Here is a 13,742-nt window from a genome sequence, read left to right as displayed (position 1 = left end):
ATCAACTTCTGAAGGCACAAAAATGTTGACCCGTAGTGCATTTAGAGTGTGTTCCACCAGGTCAGACTGTTAATCAAGCTTTCTATTTAGAGGTTCTGAAAAGATTGCATAAGAGCGTGTGACAAAAAAGGCCTGATTTGTGGCAGATGGGGGAGTGGTTTTGCCACCATGACAATGCACTTGCTCACACAGCCATCTCAGTGGGCCAGTTTTTGTCAAGAAAACAGCATGCCTCTCTTGCCCCCACGCACTGGACTCACCTGACCTGGCTCCCTGTGACTTCTTTTCGTTTCCTCTAAAGGACAGCAATTTGATGATGTAGAAGTGAAGAAAAATGAGGAGGTGCTGTCAGCCATCCAAACAGACGAGTTTGAAAAATGTTTCCAAGAATGGAATCGTCACAGATTTGACAAATGTATTAAGTGTAATGGAGAGTCCTTTGAAGGTGATAACTTAATTTTGTAAAACAAATTTAAGTACATAGCTTTGAAAAAATTCCACTTTGGGGGTACCCCCTTGTATCCTTTAGTTTCTTCCGCGATTTTAAACCATGCACTAGCCCTTTGTTCTGTTTGAGTGGCTGTCTCTCGGTCCACATACAGGTTTTACATGAGCATACTGAAATGTTCTGGGATTTCCATTCTTTTGTCATGCTATCCATAACTTGTTATGATCCACACAGTTGAATGCCTTTACATAGTCAAGAAAACACAGGTAAATATAGTTCTCATTTCTCTACTTTTAGCTAAGAGCCATCTGTGAGCTATGATATCTTTCATTCCATATCCTCTTCTGAAGCCAGCTTGAATTTCTGGAAGTTTCCGATTGATGGGCTCCTGTGATCCTTAGCAAAGTTTATTTGTGTGCAATATTAATGATATTAGTCATAATAAAGATAGCTACCTGACCAGCTGAATGTAATAAATTAATATTTATGCCCATCCCAAAGAATGGTGATCTAAGAGAATTCAGAAATTATCAAACAATAGTATTAATAGCACACTCAAGTAAAATTTTGCTAAAAATCCTTCAAATTTGCATAAGACTCGCTTAATGTACTAGATGCAAGGCATAGTATATGGTTGAAGAAAGGATAATTTCGTATGTAGCAGAGCAGCTCCCTCGCTGCGATCTATTGAAAGTCAGCCCTCAACACAGGGTTTGTTTAAAAAAAAGAAAGAAAGAAAGAAAGGATATTTCTTTTATTTGGTCCAACCCCTACCCCAAATATTGGGTCTGTGGTGCCTCCTTCCAGGGTCTATAAAGCTTTTCTCTTCAGGTTCTGCATGATCTTGCTTGGCTATTAAATCATCTTTTCCAAACAGAAATTTCATTAAATTGTAGCTCAATTATTCCTGACAACTTAACTTTATTTGTGCAAATCTGGATAGCTGCCATTTTTGCATATGTTCTGTGAAATGATTTTCTTTCATCTCCACAGGAAGCTCTTTTTGGTGGGCTTATAATATAAATAAAATAAAAGTTTAAATAACAGATAAACATATAAATAACAGTCATCCCCTTTGGTAATAATAATTCATCTGCTACTTTCTTAATGGGCTGGCTGTTTTTAAATTAAATATAATCTGAGGAGAACATTTCTTAAAACAGGACAGACAGACATAGCATCCGGATGAGGGAGACCATTAGCGCCACCTCGTGATGGTATCCAAGAATTTACAGACACTCTGTCGCTTAAGTAGGATATGGAGAACCAAAGAAACCCGCACAGAATCATGATTGACTACAGAACAACTTATCACAGTTGCAGGTGGGACTACAGATGTGGGAATAGGGACATGACTGGGACACATGCATTAGGTTATACTGCAGAGCTTACAAGACTGGTCCAGGGCCCTCCAACCAAGGGAGTCAGGGCATGGCCCCTGACTGTGCATTCCCCAGGCTGGTGCTCTCCATCAAGGACACAACAGGCAAGCTCCAAGGGAGACTGCCTTTTCCTGGGCTGGTCAAGGGGTAGAGGTAATCCACTTTGCAATGCACTCTGCCTCAGGGTAGTACTGTTCACGTCTGGGCCATGGTCAGAAGGAATCAGTGGAGGTGTCATCAACATGGAGACCCTGCATATGGCTCTTGGGCTTTCTTTCATCCATGGCCTTCTTCAAACCAGCTACTCCGAATTTAAGCTCTGATACGCCAGTAAGGGGGACCTGCAATGACAACAATGACAGTGCAGGGTGACAGTAGGAAGGAAGAATTGTGGGCTCACAGCACGGGAAGTGAGTCAGGCTTGAAGAGTCCTCCAGGTAGAGGAATGGGGTGGTGCTCAGGCACATGTGCTTACAGCCTGATGTTATCACACCCACAAGGTAGGTGCGTCCTGGGCCATCTGCCTGGGCTTGAATTCCATCAGGAACTATGCGAGGGGAATCACTTTATTCACTTCTCCACGGGAGAATACCTGGTCTGATAGCTCTGCGACCTTCCCACAAGGCGGGGCCCACCCCACACTTCGGCCTTGGGTCTCCAGATGCTGTCAAGAGTCTTCTTTTTCTCCCATCTCCCCACTTCCCTCTCGTTTGACCTAAAGACAACACACATTTATTTCCAAAATTGTTAAACTCTCTCTAAGAACTGAACAATATCCGCCACTCAGATAACACTAAGGTTTAAATAACCAAAAATGGATACAATTTACCGCTGGAAATTCCACAGCAATATTACAAGCCAGGATTCTCCTGGTATCGTTGCCAAATGCTTCCTTAAGGGGTTCAAACCAAACGATGGCATCCACATCCAGGCGCTTTTGTTGTTGTTGTGTTTTTTAGAATATACTCAAGGATAAGCCGACCTGAATATCAGCTGAGGCACCTAATTTTACCACAAAAACGGCATTAAAAATGTGCTGAAGCAAATGTACAAATGTGCTCAACACACTGTGGATGTGGATTGTGGTAAGAGTTGTACGAGTCCCTAATGACTTAAAAAAATGTTCTGAAAAACTTGACTTCTACACAAGTATATACGGTATATGTCATTATTTTACTGGGGGACTCTTACAAATCTTATGACAATCCATCATTCAATTTTATTAAGCACACTTGTACATATGTTGTCATCAACATTTCCAAAACATTTTCTTTCTACTTGAGCCCTTGGTATTAGCTCCTCTTTTCCCCCCTCCTTCCCCACCTTTGTGAATCCTTGATCAATTGTATATTATTGTGGTTATTTTGTGTCTTACACTTTCCGTGTTGTCTCCCTTCACCCACATTTCTGTTATCTGTCCTCCTTGGGGTTGGGCTACATATCCAACCTTGTGGTGGGCTCCCCCTTTCTCCCCCACCATTCCCCTACCCTCATGATATTGCTATTCCCAGTACAGTTTCTGAGGGTTTTATCTGACCTGAATTCCGTGTGTTGAGAGCTCTTGTCTGTACTAATGTGTGTGTTCTGGGAGGGGGTCTGGTTCCTCTCTCACTTTTCTGTGGAGACACAAACAATACCCTCCCTGTGAGTGTCTTAGTATCCTGTTCCCCCATCGCCCTCAGGTTTTTTGGTTTTGCTTTTGTTTTTTTTCTCTCTTTCCCCTTCTTTTTCAGTTGGCTACCATATGCATCTCTGGGTTGGGTCAGACCCCTGCCAAAGTGCCAGAAACTTTTGAAGACCTGTATTGCTATCCTGAAATGGGATTATGGACTCGTGACACAATGCAGTCTTAAACACATATAAGGAGAACCTCTGGAAACATATGCAGGAGAGGATGGTGTAATAAACATCCTTAGACAAGTCACCCAGCTGCCAGTTATCCACAGATAAGGCAAGGAGAGAGAAGAGAGGTAAAGAAGGCTCTTCTCCCCTCTCCCCTGTTTTCCTGATGCTGAAGTGCTTTAAAACAAGTGCGAGGTCGCCCTCCCAGCCATCACTTCAGCTTACATTCCCAAAGGACGACAGCGTGTTTACGTAGCCTCAATGCCATTACCACCTGCAGTAACGATAACAATTCCTTTACTCGGTCACTGTTCAGGTTGCATTAGTTAGACAAAAATATTTACAAAATCCTTTTGAATTTCCCCTTCTCTAATGTCCCTGGAGGAACCTTGGTGGCTTGGTGGGTGATTCCCCGCAAGGTCAGCAGTTCAGAAACCACCAGCTGCTCTGAGGGAGAAAGATGAGACTTTCTACTCCCACAAAGACTGACAGTCTCACCCTGCATACCAGCGAAGAGGGTGCTAGAGAAGACAGCTAGACCACAACACCACTTTCAACAGCCTCACCAAGGATGAAATGCTTAGCAATAATCCTGACCAAAGAAACCAAAGTTCTTGACAAAGAAAATGACTTGGCTTTTTTTATGACATGTCTCATCCCGGTATGCTTCTACCTTTGTGAATGAGTATTATTGAAAGTTTTGTGTAAATGATGTCCAGTCCCTTGAGTTGTTGATTCGTATGAGTCGACTGCCCATGTATGTTGGTCTAAAAGGCTGTCCAATAGGTGTATACTTTCCTTGTCTACACAGTAGTTGAAACTCTATCACCTTAGCTGATGGTGCAGTGGTTGTACTTTGGCTTGCTAACTACAAGCTCAGTGGTTCAAAACCACCACCTGCTCCTCAGGTGAACAGGAAAGTGCAAAATAGTAAAGACATACTAGCACCAAATGGAGATGTTCTCTTTGCGTTTTTCAGCGAGGGGCCATTTCAATATTTATAACAGCAATCACGGGCCTTCCAAAAGGATCAACTTTAAAATTAGCCTGCTCTATCTGGTCAGGCATTGAATTAACTCATTCCTAATGCGATGGTGGAGCTGCTTCTCTTTGGGCAGGCGTGTGATGTTAGCTGCTACTGGTGATGGTGCAGCTGACGCCACTTGCAGGCCAGACAGGCCCTACCCCTAGTAGGGACTGGAGGATATGTTGAGAAACAGTGGCTTCACATGTTAATCTTTTTGTTTAATAAAGGTTTCTACAATTTTGCAGCATTACTTTTTGACCTATCCTCATAATGAGGAGAGGGTTTGCTGGAGAAAAAACAACAACAACAACAACAACAACAAAAAGAAATTCACTGCCATTGGGTCAATTATGACGCCTAGTGACCCCACAGGGCAGATTAGAACTGCCCTTCTGGGTTTCCAAGCCTGAAATTTTTATAAGAGCAGAAAGTCGTCTCTTTCTCCAGCAATCCGTTGATGGTTTTGAACTGCTGACTTTGCATTTAGTAGCCCAATGCATAATCTATTACACTACGAGGCTCTTTGCTGGGTCACACAGTATTTCTACCTCTAGGTTTGAAGAAATGCCACAGTCTCACAGGTAATGGATCAGGCTTCCAACCTCCCCACAATCCCACCAGCATTAGCTGTTTTCTGTATTATGTATAAGTGGCATGTGGGAAGTGAAATGCTATCTCTTTATAGTTATGATTTGCATCTCTCTGGTGGCTAATCAGGAGCCCTGAGGGTGCAGCAGTGACAAATTGGTTGGGCTGAAATCTGCCTGGCCCGCAGTTTGAAACCACCAGCAGCTCCTTAGGAGAAAGACTGGGCTTTTAACTCTTGACAATAGTTACAGTTTTATAAACCCACAGGGGGTCACTGTAAGTCAGCATTGACTTGATGGCGGTGAGTTTGGTTTGGAGAGTGGCCAATCAAAGACATCTTGGAAGTGCTATCAGGTAAGGATTGGACTGCTAAATACAAGGTTGGTGGTTCAAAGCCACCAGCTACTACACAGGAGAAAGAGAAGGCATTTGCTCCTATAAAGACAGACTGCCTCAGAGACCTTATATTAGCTCTGAGTCAGAATCAACTTGGTGGCAGTGATTTTGATTTTTAATGAATAATAGAGGCGCCCTGGAGATACCATGGGTTACATAGTTGGCTACTAAACCAAAAGGTCCGTGAGGCAGTCTGCTTCTATAGAGTTACAGCCTCAGACACTCGGGGGAGAGTTCTGTCTGTCCTATTAGAGCCACTGTCAGTTAGAATCAACTCAATGGCAGTGGGTGAATCGCTCAAAAGCCCCAGGACCTTTTTCACACGCTATTGGCTATTGGAGCACCTTCTTTGGTGAAATGTCAGTTCACGTCTTTTGCTTACCTTTTTATCGGGTTGTCTTTTTGTTGTTGATGTTTTTAGATATTAGATCCTTATCAGATATGTTGTTCCCAGAGACGTGGTCCCAGTCTCTAGGTTGCCTTTCTTTGGTTGCCCAGGTGTTGTAGTGAGCTATGAGTTTGCCTCCTAACCGCAAGGTCAGCAGTTCAAACCACCCACTGTTCCTTGGGAGAGAGATGAAGGTTTATGCTCCTCGAATGATTTGCAGTCTTGGACACTCCGAGGGGCTGTTCCGCGCTGTCCTGAAGGGTTGATATGAGTTAGAATGGACTCACTGGCCATGAGTTTGTGGTGGCTTTACTCTCTACTCGTTTGAGAAAGTCTTTGGTGACGATAGCATTTAATTGTTAGGAGGTTCCAGCTATGTCCTCTGATTTTTGCTTTTGGTACATGAACAGTTGATTGTTTGCTTGTTATGACGGTGGTTTTTAAAAGTTAGGTACCGTAGTGTTGTCCCTAGGTTTTCTTTCAAGAGCTTTATAATTTCTACCTTTGATCCAATCTGAGTTGGGTTTTGTGTATGGTATGAGGTACGAGTCCTATTTTTCTGCACATGGAGCTCAATTTTGCCAGCATGATTTGTTAGAGACTGTTCCCAAGTGTATCAATTATGGTGTTGTCTATAACTCTTAAAGATGTTTAAAAGTACATGGGATTTTTTTGTATTATCTCTTAAAACTCCATGAAGATTTTACAATGATCTTAAAATCAAAAGTTTTTGTTTTGTTTTAAAATAGTTAAACAAAGCAGTTTCTTCTAGTGTCAAAGGGACTGTTTTCTGGACCTATTTGCTCCTCTCTAAAGAGCCTGGTAGTGTAGTGGTTATGCATTGGGCTGTGATCACACAGTAGGCAGTTTGAAAGCACCAGCAGCTCCCCGGGAGAAAGGCTGGGCTTTCTACTCTTGTAAACAGTTACGGTCTTATAAACCTGCAGGGGGTCGCTGGGAGTCAGCAGTGACTCAATAGCAATGTGTTTGGTTTGGGTTCTGGTGAGGAGCCCTGGGGACATGGTACCTAGGTGTTGGGCTGTAAACTGCAAGGTCAGCAGTTCAAGACCATCAGCTGCTCCTTGGAAGAAAGAGGGGCTTTCTACTCCTGTCAATAGAGTCTTGGAAACCCCCAAGGGGGCAATTCTATGCTATCCTACAGGGTTGTCCTGAGTCAGAACCAAGTGGATGAGAGCCCAGTTTGGGCAGGAGCCCTGGTGGCTCTGTCTGGTAAGCATTGGACAGGTTGTCTGTTCCAACCCATCAGCTGTTCTGCAGAGAAAGACGAGCCCACCTTCGCAAAGATTCCCAGCCTTGGAAACCCTCCACGGGGTGTCGATCAGGCAGAATTGACTTGGTGGTTATTGTTTGGCTTGTTTTGGGGAAGAGTCCTGGTGGTGTTCTGGGTTACCAGTTGGGCTGCTAACCAAAAGGTTAGTCATTGAAACCCACCAAATCCCAAGGGAGAGAAACTGGTCTTTCTGCTCCTGTAGAGATCTACTGACCCGGAACCCAATCCGGTTGCTCTGTCTCACACAGCACTCTGCTTCCCAGCTCGGCTCAGTGGTTCGTTGCCATTGGCCGCCCGGCCCTCAGAGACAGTGCGCTCAGAGACAGTGCGCGTGATGCTGGGGCTTGTCTGGAGGTTTAACAGCTGACAGTTTAGGCGACACAGTTGTTCAACGGGACGTGTCACAAAGTTATTTTGTTGCTGTTGGGAGCCAGGGAGTCCGTCCCCATGTAGAACAGAAGGAAACGCTGCCATCCTCCTGACTGACTGCCCTTGTGGAGCCCTTTGTTGTCGCCATGGTGCCAACCCATCTTCTTGTGGGCTTCCTCTTTCCCGCTGACCCTGCACTCTACCAAGCAGGATGTCCCTCTCCAGGGACTGGTCTCTCTCTCTCCTGACAACATGTCCAAAGTATGTGAGACACAGTCTCGCCGTCTTTGCCTCTAAGGCGCATTCTGGCTGTATTTCTTCCAAGACAGATCTGTTTGTCCTTCTGGCTGTCCCCACACTCTCTAGAGCCCTCTCCAGCACCACAATGCAAACGCGTCGCTTCTTCTTAAAGGGCCCTTCACTCTGCTGTTAGCCTCAACCAAAGGTACTCAGCTCCAGCTGAGTCGAATTAAATGCCCAGAGGCGCTCTACTCCCCATGCCAGTTTCCTGCCCTAAAGTACTCAACTTTACTTGCTCTGTGGGCAAGAGTGCTCACTGCTTGCTGGGGTCTCATGTTCCGGCTCCTGGTTCTGCAGCTGCGCCTCCTCTATCACTCCTCTGGTGTCACAGCTGTCTTCTGGATCAAGGAGGGTCACTGTGTAGGGATCTCAGGGCCCAGAGGACGAGTCGCTCCTGGATCTTGCTGGTGGTGAGACTCCCCCACTACCCCCAGAATCACCCCCACCAACTCCACCCCCCACCACTGCTTCTGAGATGACTCACTTGATACCCAGCAGAATGGCAATCACACCCAGCTAAGTGCCACAATCCCTATCTCCCCCACCTTCTGATCCAGATCTCTCAGGAAAGGAGGGTCCTGTGGTGGGAGTAACAAAGGCTCTGGCTAGAAGAGCCGTATTAAATCATCAACCACCTTGCAAGGCCAGTTCTACTCTGTTCTATAGGGTCGCATATGGGCTTGATGGCAGACAGAAGAGATTTCTGAGGTTTCTGAGCGATGGTTCAGTGGTAATTCTTACCTTCCACACAAGAGACCGGGTTCAATTCCTCACCAATGCACCGCGTGACAGATGTCAGCGGAGGGCTTGTGTATGGCTATGATGTCGAGCAGGTGTTAGTGATACTTCCAGACTCAGGTGAATGAGGAAGAAAGGCCTGATGACCCACTTCTGCAAATTAGCCTGTGAAAACCCTATAGATGACTTTGGGGAGATAGGTGGGGCTAGGCAGTGGGCTGGCTGAGAGGGAGTCAGCTGGGATTTCCAGGCCCTGCTGGGGGGCTGTCCTCCTGCGGGTGTCAAGCTGTTGCCCTCTAGTGGCTGCTCCATTGATTCAAAGCTGTAGCTCCACCAAATCTACTTGGAGCTCTGACATTTGATTTGGCAAATTATATATATTAATCATTTTATTGGGGGCTCATACAAGTCTTCTCACAGTCCATACATACGTCCATTGTGTCAAGCACATTTGTACATTTGTTGCCTTCATCATTCTCAAACCATTTGCTTTCTACTTGAGCCCTTGGTATCAGCTTCTCATTTTTTCCCTCCCTCCCTCCCTGCCTCCCCCTTCCTCATAAACCCTTGATAATTTATAAATTATTATTATTTGTCATGTCTTACACTGTCTGACGTCTCACTTCACCCACTTTTCTGTTGTCCATCCCCCAGGGAAGGGGTTATATGTAGATCCTTGTAATCTGTTCCCCCTTTCTACCACACCCTCCCTCCACCCTCCTGGTATAGCTACTCTCACCACTGGTCCTGAAGGGATCATCTGTCCTGGAGTCCCTGTGTTTCCAGTTGCTGTCTGAACCACTGTACATCCTCTGGTCTAGCCAGCTTTGTAATGTAGAATTGGGATCATGATAGTGGGGGGAGGAAGCATTAAAAAACTAGAGGAAAGTTGTATGTTTCATTGTTGCTATACTACACCCTGACTGGCTCATCTCCTCCCCACAATCCTTCCATAAGGGGATGTCCAGTTCCCTACAGATGGGCTTTGGGTCCCCACTCCACACGCACTCCCTCTCATTCATGATGATTTGATTTTTTGTTCTTTGATGCCTAATACCTGATCCCTTTGATACCTTGTGATCACACAGGCTGGTGTGCTTCTTCAGCTAGATGGCTGCTTATTTACCTTCAAGCCATTACGACCCCAGACACTATATCTTTTGATAGTCGGGCACCATCCGCTTTCTTCACCACAGCAAATGATATTTTCTGCTAGAAAATAAAAAATACGAAAGCTACCTAAGTTAAGTTTGAGTCACTCATGTGCACCTGTGAGCTTGAGCTATGACTTGGTTCCTGGAATGCAGGTATCTGAGGGTAAGAAGGGATCTCAGGTTCCACTTTTTGTCTCCAGCCAGGACAGGTTCTTAGATTCTCATTCTACAGGTAAAACAACTGAGGTGTGGAGGCCCAGAGTCAGTCAGGGTTATAATCCAAATTTAGGAGTCTGCCAAGTTCCACATCAAACAGCTTCAGCTGCAGCCATGGTTTTCCAAATATTCCCATTGTTGTCCATTTCAAAGATTCTGAGCTGTGCCAGAAGCTACCTCTTCCAGCGTGGCCCTCATGGCCCTGACTCGGGCTTCTAAGCAGGTAGGGTTGGGGTTTCTTCATGATGGGATTCAAATCTTGGCTCTGCCGCTTCCCAGCAATCTGATCCTCTCTGGGATCCTCCCTTTTCTCAGCCACCTCCTTGCCTTAGTTGTGGTGTTGCCAGTGACCTCGTGTACAACGGAATGAAATGCTGTGGTGTCACCTTCACAACACAGGTGTGTTGGTGTGCCCATCTTCTGGCACTACATCAAACAACGTTCTGTTTAATCCATAAGGTTCTCCTTGGCTAATTTGTTGGGTTTTAAAAAAATAAATTCCCAGGTCTTTCTTTCTAGCATGTCTTGTTCTGGAAGTCCTGTTAAAACCTGACCACCACAGGTGACCCTGCTGGCATAGCTTCCATCAGCACAGAAACACACAAGCCACCACAGAATGGCAGACTGACCGATGGGTGGTGATGCAGACAGCTCATTGAATACATTATTTTTAAAATGATCAAGACAGTTCCTGCCCTCACAGACATGCATCTGGTGAGTAAGTAAAAATGAATGGAAAGGACCAAGCTCATGGACACTGAGTAGTGCACACCCTCCCTCCCTCTACTTCCCGGAAATTCCTCTCCCAAGTCACGGAGAGCCCGAGGGCCCCTACCTCGCTCCAAGTACGTCAAGTGAGGCAGATGGTGTGCTAGGCCCCGTGCCAAGCTCGTCATACAAAGATCCTCCCCATGGAGGCTGCCACCTGCCCGTGTGGTGTTTGTAGATGTAGAGATGGAGGCCCAGCTAGTTAACTGTTGTCGAAGGAGTACACGTGCGGCTGAGTCTGGTGGCCCAAGTGGCACTCTGGAATGCAGGGAAGCCGGATGACGTGGAGGCTGTGGAGCTGCCTGCACAGAGGCCGTGTCCACAGGATGGTGGGTGGCTAGTTCATGAGTCACCCCAATGCCAGGCAGCCTCTGTTCCAGCTGGCAGCTCTGTCATGGCCCAAGGTAGAGGAGTAGGAGCTGGGCCAAGGCTGTGGCATCCAAAAGCTTTGCAATCCGGATCCAAACAGGGTACCCAGCAACCAGGCGCAGCGGAGCGGGAGACAGGGCAGGAGAGCGGAGGCAGTGAGCACCACTCTGTACCAGGTGTTTCAGCTATTCGAAGGTGGGATGTATTACTTGATCCACTTGGTCCTCAATGTGGAGCATATACCAGAATCCCCGAGGGGAGCTTGCTGAAATGCAGATTTGTGGGTCCTGCCCCAGAGTTTCTGATTCAGAGGGAGAATTTGAATGTCTAACAGGTTTTCAGGTGGTGTTGATGCCACTGGTCTGAGATCACACTTGGAGAATGACTCAGAGGGAGGTGGGAACCGTGGGGAGGTGCTGAGGAGGAGAGGGATGTGGACTGACAGGTTTTAGGATTTAGTTCAATGTCTTTCCCCTGCTTACATGTGGCCCTCTGTGTTTGGGCTTTAACATTCCTTCAGGGACAGGGGACTCCCTTGGATATGGATTTGGGGTATGTGTGTGCTTGTGATGAGCTGAAAACTAACTCAGCAGGTCATCCGTGGAGGCATGCTCTTTCTGTCTCTGAACTGTCTGAGCCACTGGAGAGGAGAGCCCTGCAGGTAGACTGCTGTCTGCCTCGCCCCACAGCCCCGCAACCTCCACGCTCTGCCCTGCCCTGCCCTCTAAATCGGCACTGCCCAACAGAAAGTCATTGTGAGCAGGGCTTACAATGTCAGCATTTCTAGTAGCTACATTTGAAAAAAGTAAAAAGAAGCAGGTAAGTTTGTCTTAGCAGTATATTTTATTTAACCCAATATATGTACAAGGCGGTGTCAAAATTTTATGGAAAAGGGAATGAAAAGAGAATAGAATTTTTTCATGAACATTTTGAAGACCCCCCTTGTACATTATATATTTCACTCTACTCTACTAAGGTCACCACGAGTTGAAGCTGATTTGATGGCAACTAATGACGTGTAATCTCAATAATTTTAACAGCTCTTCAGTATGAGCATCATGAATGATCTGTTTTACATGTTATTATTTTCATACCAAGTCTTTGAAGCCCATGTGTGTTAAACATTACAATACATCTCAGTTCCTATTAACCAAGGACTATGGTGTCAAGATAGGAGCCCAGGTGGTACAGTGGCTATGCATTAGGCTGGGCTTTCTACTCCCAAAAGGGGGCCAGCCTTAGAAGCACACAGGGGCAGTTCTACCCTGTCCTGTAGGGTTGCTCTGAGTCAGCATGAACTTGATGGCAGTAAGTTAGAGTCAAGAACTCTACAGCCACCTGTGGCTGGTGACTGCTGCTTTGGAAACACTGGTCTACATTTCACATGAGCCCGTGTTACCCCTCACCTCTCTGCTGGCGCTCACGTGCCCGATGCCTGACCCTCTGAGCTTTTCAGTTCACAATGAAGCACCCAGATGATCCTCTGAAACACACACTTGACTATCGGTGACCCTCCTGCATGGCTCTCCGTCACTCTCAGTGACCTGGCTTCGTGGCCTGGCTCCCGAGGCCCTCACTCCTGCTTTTCTTTCTTTCTCTCTCTCCCCCGGTCACCAGAGCCCCCACTCTCCGGCTACACCACATTACTTGCAGACACAGTAGTGTCTCCAAGCCTTTGCACATACGATTCTCTCTGCCCGAAATGTCCTCTGCCTGGTTCCTTGGTTTAGCCCTCAGGCCACTTACTCATCCAAAATTTATTGTGTACCTCATACCCGCCAAGCACTGGCCTAGATTTTAGAGCAAACTAGTAGACAACCAGGAAATAAGCATAAGAAACAGCGTGTCAGCTGTGGAGAAGGATCCGGTAGGGTGAGAGGAAGGGGCTTTGTGCCTCTCTTCAGACAGGGTGGTCAGGGACAGATGGCATTTGAATGGAGATCCAAAGACATGGGAGAGGGAGCCCTTGGCTACCTGGAGGTCTGGAGGAAGAACATTCTAAAGAGGGGAACAGCCAGGACCAAGACCCCGAGGAGGGCAACAGTGTGGCTGCAGGAGAGTGGGAGGGGCAGTCCTCAGAATTAAAGTTAGAGACGGCAGAAGTGGGGGCCCAGATTGTTCAGGACCCTGTAGTTCTCAGGGAGGGGGGGCGCTGAGAAGAGGGAGGGGAAGGGACAGGTTTTAAGGACATCGCTCAGCTGCCCCAAGAATAGGTGAGAGGGACAGAGGCAGGAGCAGGGGACCAGTGAGGATGTTGGAGGCAGTGGCAGCAGTGGAGGCGAAGAGAAGGCCTGGGTAAAAGAGGTCCGACGGGTCTTCCAGGAGGGTCAGATGTGAGGATGAGAATCAAGGGCAGGGGCTTGAGTTCAGAGTCTGGATGACCGGTCTCCCAAGTTCCCTGGGCCTTGCCTCTCACGGGGCCTGTTCTGGCCTGCCTCCTTGGCAGACTGGGTACTTCCTGGCATA

The sequence above is a fragment of the Tenrec ecaudatus genome, chromosome 5 (assembly GCF_050624435.1).
Source record: "Tenrec ecaudatus isolate mTenEca1 chromosome 5, mTenEca1.hap1, whole genome shotgun sequence".
Taxonomy (NCBI): Eukaryota; Metazoa; Chordata; class Mammalia; order Afrosoricida; family Tenrecidae; genus Tenrec; species Tenrec ecaudatus.
This window is presented reverse-complemented; position numbering follows the sequence as displayed.